Below are 13,014 nucleotides of genomic sequence, written 5' to 3' on the forward strand. Positions count from 1 at the left end.
GGTGTCATTCCTCATGTGTAACGGCGGCATGGACGGCTTGTTGAAGTTACCAAGAGCAGCTTTCGACAACGACCAGAACTTGCGGGTTCCGGTCGGGTAACTGGAAAGCTGCTCGCCAATTTTGACGACGTGCTTCGATTTCGCACGGGCGATTTGCCGCTTAAAAAATCTGGAGGCACGGTTATATTTCCTCTTCAGAACTTTGCAGTTCGGATCCTTTGAGCCCAGCGCCGCAACCCAAGTTCAATACGCCTGTTTTTTGCAGTTAGATGCTGCTTTAACTGACGCATCGAACCAGGGCTGTGATCTGCCACCGATCGGTACTACAGAGCTTGGTATAAAAATATCCATGCCCTGCAGTATCACATCGGCTACTGCAACGGCGCAGGCACTAGGATCATCCGAAAGGAAACAAACCCTGCCCCAAGGGTAGGATGCAAAAAAGGAACGCATCCTATCCCAATCTGCTGACTTGTAGTGCCAAACGCGGCGGGTCGCTGGTGGTCTGCGACGTTGGCGTCGGATAGGCACTACACTCCTGACCAGGCAATGGTCGGACGTTCCGAGAGGGGCGTCGACAGAGACCTGGTAACCATCGGGATGTGTAGTCAGCAGAAGATCTAATAAGGACGGCATGTGGCTATCCACATCCGGGAGCCGCGTCGGCGACTCAACCAATTGGGACAGACCATACGCCAATGCAAAATTATGCACAGATCGCCCTGCGTAGTCTGTGGTACGTGATCCAAGCCATTCGGCATTGTGCCCGTTGAAATCACCCAAGACTACGATTTCAGCGGAGGGGATCTGAGCAAGCACGTCATCAAATGCCGCTTGAACGCAACCCATGAGGTGATCCGTTTCTGCGTTACCACTATGGGACCTGTAGACACACGCATAGATGCGGACGCGGTCCTCTAAATCTACGCGGAGCCAGAGAGTAGACAGGCCCCTACCCTCAAAATTGCCGAGACGGCGACAGCAGATATCCTCCCTAACGTACCCCGGCATGAGGCATGAAATTATGCTCAATTTTGTACCCGGGGTACGTTAAATATGACGTATCGCTAGGTCGAGATATCTGCGTCTCCGTAAGGAAACACAAGGCCGGCTGCGCCGTCTCAAGGTGGTGGTGGACGGCGTTTAAGTTGGAGTGAATTCCCCGGATGTTACAAAAGTCCACATTAAGCGTGGAGCGGGGTGCCGTGGTGTTGCTGCCCTGTTTGTCCTGTGACATACGCGGTACTGTGCCCTCCCCAGAATACGAGGGGCAGCCCGATCGCGAATACTCGGGGAGGGATTCTCCGGCTCTGCAAGAGCCGGTACCCTCCTGGGGTAATTTCTTTTTTAGGACCGCTCTCATATTTTGTTCGGGGGGGGGGGGGGAAGGACGGGGGGGAATGGCCTCCGGTCCTCGACACTAACCTATGCGAAACATAGCGGCACTAGGCCGCTACTTCACGCCGGTATTCTGTGCGAGTGTGGTAAGTAACCCGGACGAGTCTGGCCCGATTGTGCTGACGTCATAAGACAGCAGCGTGACTCTCCCACTTTCAAAAAGCCCGTAGTCGCCTCTTACGACACCCTTGGACCTGGGACTACCCTATTCTTTTTACGCCCCGGGGCAGCACAGGGCAAATCTAAAATATATTCCACTGCTGGAAAAAGGCCTTCCCTTAGATCTCCACGAGGATTGGTCTTGCGCTGCCCTTATCCCTCATCCAACCCATTCCGGCGAACTTAACCAGATTGTCGGTCCATCTTATCGGGGGCGTACCAACACGTGGTCGCCATTCGAGGACTTTACTGTCCCAACTTTACTATCCATCCGTCGTATACTTCGTGCTCACTGCCACTTCAGTTTCACAATCAGTCGAGCTTTGTCGGGGACTTTGGTTGTCCTATGTACATTTCTTCTTATTTCTGTTTCAATCTCGCACTTCTTACCTTGAGAATATCAGCTTATTAGATAGTTGAAGCAGATAAGAATTGTACATAAAGCTGACAGAAGTTATGATGGTTCGAAAATACTACGAATTTACATAAATGTGAGCAAACGACCGTGTAAAATACCTACATTCCTACATGTACTTATGAACATGGGTTACTATACTTTGCATAGCCTATAGCTTCCATAATAATCGCTTTTTTATACCCTTTATGTTTGGCTTCATATCTATCTATGTATTCATGTAACGGAATCGTTCAACGTGCTTTCCATTTTCTACTTCTATAAGTCAATTCAATAAGTCCAATTTACATTACAATTTACACAGGATTATCAATGACAATACAAGTTTTTTTTAAAATAGACAAGACTAAGAATAGACTTGTATCCTATCCAGGATCACCAAGATAATTATAAAATATTGAAATATTTACGATATAAGAGGAAATCCACCCTTATTTTATGTACTTTCTACCTACCCTTAATATATTATGTAGACCGTACCTCTGAGATTTAATTCAAATTGTACGGTCCGGGCTAGTCAGGTTTATAAGACCATTCAGTCTAAATTTGTACGCTGTATTCATTTGACTTTCAATAAGTGATGTCACATCCTATTTTGAATAAAAATATTTGAATTTGAATTTGAAACAGAATTTATTAAAATCGGTTATTGGTGTTGGTACTCGTACTTAAAAGCTTTTTATTATATTTTAATTATTAATTTATAATAATTGTAAACCAAAACTAAAAGAATTATTATTAAGTATTATTCCATCATTATGTACTTATTTAATGTGATAAAAAAGCAAAAAATCTGGAACCTGTTGACAGAAAAACATTAATGGGCTATCGCAGATAAATTATTTGTTTACACAACGTTCCCGCCCAAATAAACTCCGCCCCCGACTGTAGCCCAGTCATACAGCCATATGTCAAATACAACATCAAACGTAGTGTGACTCTCGAATGGATAACCACGCAATGGAGTACATTACAACAAATTTGATTCACAACGAAGATTTTATATATTATGATCAAATATATTACGACCAGGAGCCCTGCCCGAGTTACATGCCCTATTATTGTGATTATGGAAACGCGGGAGAATTTGTGGGTGATGATTGGACCTGGCAGTCGCAACCAGCACCTGTCAAGGAGGAATCTGTGAGGATCAGTTATGAAGATGAAGGTACTCTTCAGATTTTACTGAAAACTATTTTTTATTTGTATGTTTGTCGAAATTTGGTAACACTGTATACATTTTCAACATTGAAGGACATCCATGGTCATGAAATAAATAAAAAAAATTGTAAATATTGAGAATTTCATGTTAATAAATACTATTGTATTGTATTACGTACTAGATTTATATATCTTTATAGGATATAAAATCTAGGGAGATCTAGGGCAAAAAATCTAGGAAGTTCATTAAATCAGTGTTAGGAATTTACGTCCTAACGTTTGCTGACAACTTTCCGTTTTGCGAATCGCGCTGCTGTTATCATTCTAAGTTATTAAAATAATCCTTCCATATTTTTTTGTATTGTTATTTTTTCTTTTATTCATATAATGTTAATTGTTCATATCTATTGTTTTTGTTAAAAAAAATGGTGGCAGTATTCGCAAATAAATATTATTATTATTATTAAGATATACCCTTTACTTATATCAAAATTTATATTACTGCATTACTTGATGTCTAAGACGTTTATAACGCTTATTACTAAACGATTCGAAGGTATGTATCAGTTAGTTAGTAGCTTCGAAATTGATTATGAAAAATGATTTGCTCGCAATAAAATTTTAAAGGTTTAACTGAATGCTTCTATTAATTTGATCAATCAAACTTTAATTCATTAAAAAATTAGATCAAAAAAGTTCCACCAAAATATCTACTACTATTTACCTAAATAAGGCTCCTTTGCACCGGATGCCGGCTAGATTATGGGTACCACAACGGCGCCTATTTCTGCCATGAAGCAGTAGTATATAAGCATTACTGTGTTTTGGTCTGAAGGGCGACCTAGCTAGTAAAATTACTGGACAAATGAGACTTGACTTCTCATGTCTAAAGGTGACGAGCGCAGTTGTTGTGCCGCTCAGATCTTTTGGGTTTTTCAATAATCTTGAGCGGCGCTGTATTGTAATGGGCAGGGAGTACCAATTACCATCAGCTGAACGTCCTGCTCTCAGTCCTTTCGTCACTGATTTTCTTAAAAAATCTAAGTACATATAAACTTTGGAGCATAGAAATCGTCAAAATAATTAATTAATGAAATATATAATACTTTATTATAAACACTTGCTGAAGTAGTACCTACCTACTTATTCGGTTAAGTCTCAGACCAATTATAAGTAGATCAAAGAAATGACACTCAATGAATGTCAAAAGTATTCTACTTTTTTTACATTTACCACCGCCTCGGAAAAGGTTCAGCTAAAAGTAGCAAAAACTCATTGCCACTCTATTAAATGAAAATTTTCAGCTTCATCGTTTTACAAATCATTTCAATTACAATAGATGTATAGTGATGCATCTAAAATACTTAGATATTCTATGTATTTACCCTCGTAAGCTATAGGTACATTTCCGTCATCTTATGGGACGGTAATTTTACCGTTTGCAGCAATTGGCCAATAATGTGCCAATACAGTGGATACGCTAATATCAATCTATGTCTAGAAATCGTTGGTAGGTTGTCTGATGAGTATCAGCTTCTGCCATCGCATTAAATTCATCATTCACCTTCGTCGCTCGGCTTCCTCAGGTTTCATTCTTCAAGTCGAAATTTCCTCTATGGAAGAGATTGTATCAAAAATGCACGATGCATTAATTAGCCGTATCCTCTCCAAGCATTGAGCCAGATATTGGGAGCTGTTTCTGCTGCGTTAGTTCCACGCCGGCGCTCCTATTAAAAAATTACTTTAACCAAAGAATATATAATAGTCCTAGTACGGAAGTCTCACTCCACAGTAACAGGTGTAATTCAGATCGCACAGCGCTACCAAGCTACATTTTTTATTCACCTAGAAGTTGCCTCTCTTTCTATCGCGTGATTCTTACCTCTTCTGACGACATTAGGGTTGACGTTTGCTTCTTTACCTAAAACTGTACCTAGTATAAATTTCATTATAATAATAATCATTTTGAATTAATTTTGGATCGCAATGACCTTTAACTTGAGTTGTTTTATTTATGTTTCTTCATTTTTATAATATCAGTCGGATCTTTGAAGTAGGTGATGACTAAAGAGTGCGTGCGTCATTGCTCGGTCGTGAGTCCCTACTGACTGGCCTAGTCTTTAGAGGCCGCTCTTTTTCGATACCTACACGGGAAGTGAGACAGGCCTACTCTAACTTCTAAAATCTTCACTTTTCAAATCTTCAATTTTAAAACCGCTTGAAAAAACAACTGAAAAACAAACAATCCAACGTTGGCACATTTTACATCTAGAATGATCTAGCTTCTCATGTGAAAAAAGTTTTACTCTAAAATCTTACACCAAGAATGTGTTATTTCAATTCAAAGTAGCTACGGATTAGTGTCTACACAACTACGAAAATGGAAATTTCATTGTTAAGACCTCTACCATTATTATTTTTTGCAAATTCTACACAGTGATATGTTTTATGTCTTAATTTGAATTATTTTCCGTTTATAGATAATGTTATTAGTAAAACTTTTATTCAACTTAACAAATATTATAACTTTATTTACAATACTATAACTATATACAATTAAAACTATCATTACGGGGAAGCGTACCAAGAACACTGGTAGCATTTCCGCGTTGGATAGCTAGGCTGATCCGTTGACCAAAATAGCTGCCAGCGCTTGGGTTTCCAGTAGCCTTATTCAGGCGTGAAGATAGTACCTTGTGAAGTCGAAGCAGCAATCTAAAATTTTGTATGTAATACTTGTCACCACACTGGACATCACCAGGGTGGTATAAATAAACAAGATAATCAATAAACTGCACCTGTAAGGTGGCATCGTAAACTGATCTGGTAAACATAACGCCGGCGCCAGTACCACGTGTCATGTCGGACAATGATCATAAACAATGATGAACAATATTCCATAATTGTATATAGCGTACCATTAGCTCGTTATATAAAAAGCTGTCTTTCGCAAAACGAGTCCATACCCGTTCAAAATTTCAAAAGAAAGCTTTATAATGAACTTTCTTTTCAATGCTGAACATTGATTCAATCCACATTCCAGAAGTGTAGTGTAGAAATTTTTCTCGATTACGATACATTACCAGTGGGAGGCTCCTTTGCACAAGAAGCCGGCTTGATTATGGGTAGCACAACAGCGCCAATTTCTGCCATAAAACAGTAATGTGTAAACATTATTGTACTTTGGTCAGAAGGGCGCCGTAGCTAGTGAAATTACTGGGCAAACGAGATTTAACATTTTATGTCTCAAGGAGACGAGCGCAATTGTAGTGCCGCTCAAAATTTTTGAATTTTTCAAGAACGTAATGGGCTGGGCGTACGAATTACCATCACCTGGACTTACTGCTCGTCTTGTCTCTTATTGTCATATAAAAAAATTTAGGAATGTTATTTGAATCCATATATTTAGCTCATACTTACTGTAAGTTTTTGGGTTCTTATAAATAATTTAATGAAATATTAATTGCTTTTCAAAGTAAATGACTTCACAAACGTTGCTTTGAAACTATTGCATAAAGCAATTGCTCCAGTTTTTCGTAGGGACGTTTTGAATGGCCTATTGCCATAACGAGGCTTGTTCATCGCATCCTTCGCAGCTTATCTTAAATTTTCGGAAATGTGTGACGTCGACGTGCCACATGTTCTGTTAAACTTTGCTAATAATTTACAGCTACACACCCAGATGGTGGGGATGAGCTTATCCTGATTTGTGGCGTGTCGTGTGAAGGTGGAATTCGGAGGCTGGAGTCAGGTGAAACAAGTGTTCGGAACACTCCCCGTGATAAATTATTATTAAAAGGTAAAGGAGCCTTTCACTGAGCACTAGGTCCCCAACAATTCGAGCAGCTCTGCCTTGCGCGCTGTCAAATTGATCGAGCTGATACTAGGTGCGCCAGACCAGAGATGACAGCAATACTCCATATGTGGCCGGACCAGCGCTTTGTAGAGCGCTAGAATGTGGGCAGGTTTGAAGTATTGCCGTGCTCTTCTTCCCAGCTTCTTCGAAGGCAATTTGGCTTTGGCCGCTGCATACAGAATAAAAAATAGTTATTTGTTCAACAAGTGAGCAAAGTTATTTTTTTCTGCGAGTGCTGACTTTCCCTGACCACTGACACTGCCTCAGTAGTCTATATTAGATCTAGACTACTTCGCCAATTCGTGATTTAAAGAAACGAGACAAAAAAAAATTTGCTCTCGTGTAACATACAACTTTTCACCTCGACTAGCGAGAAAAGTGTTATAGTAAAAGAAACAATAAAGATAATATTTAACAATGTTTATCATAAATATCATTACTAGTATCTATTTTCAATATTAAGCCTTTAAAAAGGCATATAATTTTTTGTGGCAATGAGATAATAGGCTAGGCTAAAATGAGTTTCGGAACGCACCGGATCGCATTGTTTATTTTTTTAACGCGGAGTGATTCCCGGATGTATACTCACGTGGGGTTCGTAATTTAAATAACTTTGCCTCACGCTCGCAGCAAAAAGCGTTTTTCTGCTGAGATTTTTCACGTAGCAATAGCGCCCTTTTCGTGCTGGAGAGGTGAAAAGAAAATTACAGAATTACCTACATAGGTGAAAAATAATGAATGTAGACATACATACATGTACTTAGTTAGGTACCTAATTACAAGAATGTTGAAACGTTAAGTGATGCAAGAGAAATACTCAAACGTCAAAAACTAAATGGCGTACTTACACGAGTAAGTAAAAAAAAAAGAGTTATTGAGTACAGTAGATGCCTCAATCCACACATCCCATAAATAAAATAAAGGCATTATGCGAGCATTTTACTATCTATTATTATATATAAAAAAAAATATGAAGCAGGAATCCGGGTGAGAGGTTCATCGAGCCACCAAAAGTAGCGCCCGTTCACGAGCATGACGCATGGACCAGCAATCGCCTCCCTCGTCCATATTTTAGGCAAGGGAACGACCCGCCCCACGTCGCCGCCTCAAGTAGTGGTATTAAAGCAGGCATTACGATGATTGTCACGAGAAATCTACTGAATAATAAACGAATGTTCATCTACATATTACGCAATACTTACTAAATGCCTTTACTAACAATTTACCATTTTGTTTCAATTTACATATGTAACTCATAATTATTATTAATATTATTTTTATAATAATTAATTAAAAACATATAAACAATATTAATCATCTGTCGGTTTGTACTTAAACTACATTAAAGAAAATGTTTCATTGCAGAAGTTAGTTCCCCTACATCCCGCAAGGAGCGCACGGCGTTCACAAAGACACAGATAAGAACCCTCGAGGCCGAGTTCGGAAGAGCCAACTACCTCACCAGGCTGAGACGATACGAGATCGCGGTCGCATTGAATCTTACTGAGAGACAGGTAATTATTAGATTATTATTCTAAAGCAAAAGGAGATCAAACAAACGTACCTACCTGATGGTATGTCATTGCCGCCGCCCACATTCTCCTACAATGTATTTTCGTTTTCAGTTATTTAAATCAAAATCAAATCAAATCAAAATCACTTTATTCATTGTATACTATTCATGCAGGGGTCACGGAAATGACACTTATGTAAAAAAAATCTCTCTTATTGAATCTACTGCTACTTCGTAAAGGGTTGAGCTAATGACAAGAAGTAGCAAGAAACTCATTGCATGAGTCATTAAATAAAGAATTACATTTTCATCGTTTTACGAATAATTTCAATTACAATACAATATGTAAAGTGATGCAACAAACATACTCAAACGTCAAATAGTTAATGTGTTATACGAGTAAGTTAAAAAAGTAAATGTAAATTAATACAAAACAATAGTTATTCACTTATATAAGTGTATAACTTTTGTATATACACCGTAAATAAATATAGGTATTCTGTGAGCATTTTACAAGGTATTATAAAAAAAATATATCATAAATTTTTAGAATCATTCATTCAAACTAACACCTTATTTCTTAGCAGTAATGTCCAAAATCTTTGATATTGATAATGGTGCGAAAGAGACGGGTGCGAAACCGAGGCAAATACATTTTGTTTTAGCAATGGCAATGTAATTATTTGAAAACGATTAAAAACGTTAAGTTACTTACACAATTTTGTTAATTTAACGCTTACCTGAAATACGACACTCCATACATTTTAAGTTTGCATAATATGCTGTTATTTGGTTATTTAGTGAAACACTTTGTCATTGCGTGGATTGAAAGCGCGGTTGAAACACAACTGAACGAAAACACTGCCTAATAGACGCGTAGGCAAAGTTTTGCTTCAGACAGTTTTTGAGCGTGCCTAGCCCAGTTCCATATATATATTTAATGATAGTGGGGTAAAGGCCTCGCGGGAGTCCTTGCCGCAAACAAGTATTTATATATCGCCTGCGGAGTTGTATATCTGTATAAAAAATATGTCTGAGTGTGGATCACGTATTATATGGGGGGTGTTTTTTACACGAACTAATTTAAAAAAAATTAAGCCTTGCATGTCTCACAGTTATCTTCCTACAGAATTTATGAAAGGCGTTGTGTGCCCATACCTAAGAATCGATCTTAGTGCTTCTAATTCCAATCATTGTCGTCTCCATCTCCCTGGCTACCATCATGTCTAGGATCCTGGAGAGGCATCTTGAACTCTTAAAATAGATTTAATAAATATTTAATTCTCGAAGTTTGTGTCTCGGTGTCTAGAGAATACCAGCTTTGAGAAGTAGAATTCCCAACATAATGCTGACTAGACACCATTTTGGTTCTGTAATGTACATATTGTTATTATTTATAAGATTTCTGTCAACTTTTTGAACCAAACAAACCTTTTATTTTATTATTATTATTATTGTACGCGTGCTTTCTTGATCTTAGCCGCGCATTTGATACTATACAGTATCACTTATTGTGGTCTCGGATGGAGGCGACTGGTGTTCCCCGTGATATACTAGGACTGTTGAAATATTGGTATGAAGCCCAAACGAATGTGATTAAACGGGGTAGTAGCTTCTCTAAGAGTATAAACTGGAGTAAGCTGGGCCCTTGGTAAGCACCTCATCTGCACCTCACTATCAGCCATATTATATTATAAGTCTTGAATGGTACCTACTTATATGTATATATTATTAGATACACTACTTAATAATATATTGTGTAAATCAGGATCTCCAACTATCTATCTCCGACGAAGTTAATCACAATCATTTCATTAGTTTTTGCTATACAACTTTATACCTTAGATAATTCAAGATTTTTTGATACATCTTATCTATATATATATATATATATGTATATAGATTTCCACGTATATAGTCACTCATCACGATATCTCAGGAACCATTAGAGCTAAAGACTTGAAATTTGGTAGGAATATTCTTTTCACCGAGTAGAGGTCAGCTAAGAATTTATTGACGCACGGTTTGACAGTTCTGCTGTGAAACAATTTTATTATAAGATCTGGAAGCATATTTCACGAAACAATAATTCTTGATTTTATGAAATATTATTGACAAATTCATAAAAAATCAGTAATTTATTTATTATCTACAGAACAACGTCTGTCGGGTCAGCTAGTATTATATATGTGGGTCTACGTGGATACCTTTGCCAAATGTCAAACCTTAGGTTTATTTATAACTACCTACTCACCTACTTATTGATGTTTTTAAGAATATTATTCTGATAATAGATATATTATTAAATATATTATTAAGAAATAATATTAATAATAATAAGTAATACCAACTAACTCATTGTTATAGGTGAAGGTGTGGTTTCAAAACCGGAGAATGAAATGGAAAAGGACGAAAGGCAACAAACACTCGAAGAAAAAAGATTAATTATATTTAATGTTAATACATCACAGATGTAGCAAAGAATAATACCAAAGAAATATTGAAATAAATATTACTATAGTTTGTATTTAGATTTTATATTATATAATTTGTTTAGGTTATAAAAATAGATGTTTATTTCAGATTCATGGATGTTTATATGTTTAATTAAGTATATTGTATTAAATATATCGTTGTCTTGTATCCATAGTACAGGCTACGCCTAGTTTGGGGCTAGATAATTTGTGTGTGAATATTATATTATTTGTTCTGATTATCAAACCTATATCGAGTCCCTTATTCAAGTGATATATTTATATATTTAGAAATACCAACATTTGTTTGATGATGCATTCTATAATTATATTTACAATACAGATTAAATATAATAAACATAAATGTACTTAACAAATAATAACAGTTCTCAACCACAAGCTTCAATAATTTTCACAAAGTATATATTAGTTTAAGAGAAAGAAACCTAATATGCTAATAAGTATTAATGGATAAATGATTTGTTATTAAATTATTATTACAAACAACTAAGAAATATATTTAGTATGACTTCATTTTATTGGCTAAGTATACCTACGTGTTTTACAATTTATATATAGACTTAATAAAATAGTTTACCTTTCATGTGTTGATTAGAATTATGTTTTATTTATGTATTCAAATTTAATACCATGGGGAGCAACTCTCTGCTCTAAATATCACGAGGGGCTGCTGGAAACCAATGGTTTATTGGTGTCTCAAGCACTAACATAACTTAGTAGTTATCTACTCTATTACATATTCTTTGGTAGTATTCTGAGTACTGACTACTGAGCCAGCTCCTTTTGTAATGACTGATGATGATACTTACACGCGCCGCACAGTATTTAAGTACTTATGTTCTATAATATATGAAGGTACCTATAATAAGGTACCTAGTGTTGTTTAGTTTTGAAACTATTTCGTTCTCTGTTTTAATTTAGTATTTACAGATGTTTTTTTAATCGACAAAATTATGTGTGACGTTTTTTTTTTAATAAATTATTTCTATTCTATTTTAATGTTCACAAAAATCACCATCTTTTTGTTCTAGCTATTTTCATTCTTACAATACTAGAAATACGGCATTTTATAAGGTTTTATAAGATACAAAATAAATCAAATCAAAATCAATTTATTCATGCAGGCCAACGGAATGACACTTATGAAGCTCAAAGGTTTCCTTTTTTGTTATATTTAGCGCCACTTCGGAAAGGGTTGAGCTTTAAGGCGAAGAGTGAGCAGAAAACCCGCAAACAGGGTGTGTTTAGACAAGTTTTTTGGTGAAAATATAGTATTGGGAGCTATTAACACTACTTAATCCTGTTACACATATCCTTAACTCTTATTTGTAGGTTGCTAATGCTTGCTGTTGGTTATAGTTGACACTCCAGAGCCTTTTTGAACTACTACTTTTCCTTGCAGTTAAACAAGTTTTTTGGCATGGCATGACGCATTATTTTAGTACAACTCTCAGAAAACTTATTCTTATAGCTTGTACTTTTTTGTGTAGGTATATTTATTCAGATTAGTAATGAATAGTATGATCGTAAGCATATAAACTGTTTTCCACGCAAGAATTTTGGAAATATTGGCTTTGTTACATAGATGGCGGGTCGGAAGCCGTGAACTCATATCGCTCAAGGTAGCTGGCATTTAGTGTCGCTTTAATGAGAAGTGGCAAGAAACTCATTGCAACTCTATTCAATCAACATTTACTTAATACCTATGTCTGTAACTAGACTCATGTGTTCTAAGTACCTACAATAACGTCCACTGTTATTCTTCTTATTGATATTTGAGACAAAAAATATGATTGTCATAAACTATATAATAGTGCTGTTTAGGTTTTTAGAAAATTTGTGGTGGTAAGATGGTGGTAATTGATGCAGTGCCGCTCAAGATTCATGAAAAATTTAAAATTCTGAGTGACACTACAATTGCACTCATCACCTTGAGTCGTAAGATGTTAAGTCTCATTTGCCCAGTAATTTCACTAGCTACGGCGCCCTTCAGACCGAAATACAATAATGCTTACAC

This window comes from Leptidea sinapis, chromosome 5, assembly GCF_905404315.1.
Source record: "Leptidea sinapis chromosome 5, ilLepSina1.1, whole genome shotgun sequence".
NCBI lineage: Eukaryota > Metazoa > Arthropoda > Insecta > Lepidoptera > Pieridae > Leptidea > Leptidea sinapis.